Consider the following 2989-nt stretch of genomic DNA (forward strand, 5'->3'; position numbering starts at 1 on the left):
TGCTAGATGAGTGGTTTTTAATAAGCTGATTGAATTTATTTTCGATCCGTTTAAAACCATCGTCCTGATTACTTATTTTTCCACTGATAGCATCTATAAACTTGTCGATTTTAGAAGATAAAGTGCTAATCGTATCTCTTGACTGATTTTGATAATTAGTGGTACGATTTTGATTAGCACTTGCATTATTGTTATTGTTATCTTTCCAGTTAAAGTTAGGATGATTCCTCCATCCAGAGTTATAAGTATTAGAATAAGGATTATTAGTTTGGTTTTGCCCTTGGACAAAATTTACCTGTTCGATCTCACTCATATTTTCGTAATCCACATCCGTTTGGATTGGATTACCATTGGTATCGCGTGGTGCCATAAATTTGTCAATTTTGTGCAATAAAGCAGAAAATTGGGCTTGTAGCATCGCGACTGGATCAAGTTCAACTATACCTTTAACTGATGGTGTGGTTGAGGATGATGGTTTTGCCCCCGGCATATGTCCACGTTCCGCGGGCCACATACTGATGTTGATTGCCATTTCCTCCAAAAGCTCTCTCGCTTGGGCTGATGTTTTCTTCATAAATAGCCCTCCCGACATAGCATATAATGAACCCCTAGTTGTAGGATTTAGTCCATTGTAAAATGTTTGCATTAAAAGTTCAGCGGGTAATTGGTGGTGTGGGTATAAACGTTGAAGTTCTTTAAAACGTTCTCAAGTTTCATAAAGAGTCTCATTATCATTTTGAGAAAAAGATGTTAACTCTTTTATGACTCTTGCGGTTTTTGCTAAAGGAAAATATTTTGATAAAAATGCTTGGGCTAATTGTTCCTAAGTGGCAAAAGTTGCGGCTGGCATAGAAGTTAACCATTCTTTGGCTCTATCCTTCAAAGTGAAAGGAAAGAGGCGAAGTTTGATTGCTTCTGCAGTCACATCTGGGATTTTAAAAGTGTCACAAATTTCAAGGAAATTTGTTAAATGGGTGTTAGGATTTTCGTTAAGTAACCCGTAAAATGTTACATTATTTTGCAACATATTAAGCAAAGCTGGCTTAATTTCAAATTGGTTTGCGGTGATTCTGGGTCGAACGATACTATTGGTCACACCGGCCACACCTGGCCTAGCGTAATCCATAAGTGTTGGTGGGTCTGCCATTTTTTCTGGCTCGGTAAATGTTTTTACTGGGGTCTTATTTTTGTTTTTCTTGTTTTTCTTGTTCTTCCTAATGGTTTTCTCAATTTCTGGGTCTATAGGGTCTGGTACAATGCCTGAACAGTGTTCTAAAGTCGGCCAAGTCGGCGACTAATCGGCCGACTAGTCGGTGAAATTCAGAACACTGACCGATTTTTTATAACTGGGCGGGTTAAGTCGGGGGTCCGATATATTTCCGCCTAGGCGGTTCAAGTCGGGGTAAATCGGGCAAGTCGGGCTAGTCGGGCAAGTCGGGTTAGGCGGGCAAGTCGGGTTAGGCGGCTAAAAATCGGGCCAGTCGGCTAAAAATCGGGTTAGGCGTCCAAAAATCGGGTCAAATCATAAAATTATAAAAATTTTGCTACAAAATAATTAATACAAATAATTAATGATCACAACAACAACTAAAAATAATAGAACTAATTTACATAGCACTAAATAAAATTAATTTTAATATATTAAATTACAAATATTAAATATTTTGAGGAAGAAAATAAAGAATTATTTGATGAATATGGAGAAGGTAGTAGACATATTTTTTATGAATATTTATGGATATTTTATTATTTATTTAAAGCAAATATTTATAATATTTATATATTATTAATATTATTTTTAGATGTGATAATTTATATTTTAAATGTGTTTATATAATATTTATTTAATTATAAATATAAAAAATAGAAAAATACATATCCGATTAATCCCCGATTAGTCCCCGATAAATCCCCGATTAATCTTTTGAGGTCTTGTCCGTCCGACTAGCGCCTTACGACTTTTATAACACTGTGCCTGAACTTCGAGAACTGCGCATGAACCTGAAATCTTGCACGAATCGAAACTACCTACAAAACAGAATTTGAAAAATAAATAAATTAGTAAATGAAAATTATTAAATTATAAAAGTTAAAATAAGTATGTTTAAACCTAGATTCGAAATAAAACACGAAAAATTTAAAATTTTGTCAAAAATTTTGGCGTTCCCCGGCAACGGCGCCAAAAAACTTGTTGAGCGATTTCCGCAAGTGCACGGTATACGCTTGTAGTAATAAAAGATATCGAACCCACAGGGAACGCTTTTTAACTAAAACTTTATTTAATTCGGTTTTAATCACGTGTTTAGGTTTAACAAAAGAAATACGTTTAATTGATTGTATTGGTTCGTATAAATTAGGATTAGATAGAAGTATTATATCGAGTTTAGAGAACAGTTCTGTCTTGAGATTTTGATTACAAGACAGATACTTCCGTAATTGGAATAAATAGTAGGTATAAAACTCATTTTCATAAAGCAAAGAAAACAACTTTAACTTTGTAAAGATTATGGACATGTAATAATATAGGGATTTATTCAATTAAATGGCTTTGAACCGTAGAAATCTCTCTGGATCGGAGCAGATTTCTACCTTAATCAAACTAGTATTTTATGTCTGATAAGCCGCGATCAGCGATCATATCATCCATAAAAACTAAATCTGTCAAGTGTTCAACAAAGTTCTTATATGAATAAGATGGAATAGAACGTTTTAATAAAAACACCAATTTATCATTTTGAAAATCATTTTGTCAGAACAATATCAAAATAACAACAGAAAGAATGCATTGAATAAAATAAATATATCATTAATGAAATGTGAATCTTCACAAGTTAACAGAGAAGTAGAAACTTGGATAGCATTGCAATGAAAACTTTGAGATCCGGGTTGTCAATCTTTCCCTCAAACTCCGTAGGTGCGTCAAACCTCATACGCTTCAGCCGTCAATTCTTCTCGCTGGATCTTCGGAATAGAGACTGGTCAGTCCACT

The 2989-nt window shown here is 34.3% G+C and overlaps 1 non-coding gene across 1 annotated transcript; it reads left to right on the top strand.

The window, feature by feature from the left end:
- Positions 1–662: 662 nt before the first annotated feature.
- On the top strand, positions 663–769 carry LOC136216178 (small nucleolar RNA R71). Its single transcript, XR_010683168.1, has one exon. It is a non-coding gene; the product is annotated as a small nucleolar RNA R71 (small nucleolar RNA).
- Positions 770–2989: the final 2220 nt, after the last annotated feature.

Source organism: Euphorbia lathyris, chromosome 1, assembly GCF_963576675.1.
Source record: "Euphorbia lathyris chromosome 1, ddEupLath1.1, whole genome shotgun sequence".
In the NCBI taxonomy this organism is placed as follows: domain Eukaryota; kingdom Viridiplantae; phylum Streptophyta; class Magnoliopsida; order Malpighiales; family Euphorbiaceae; genus Euphorbia; species Euphorbia lathyris.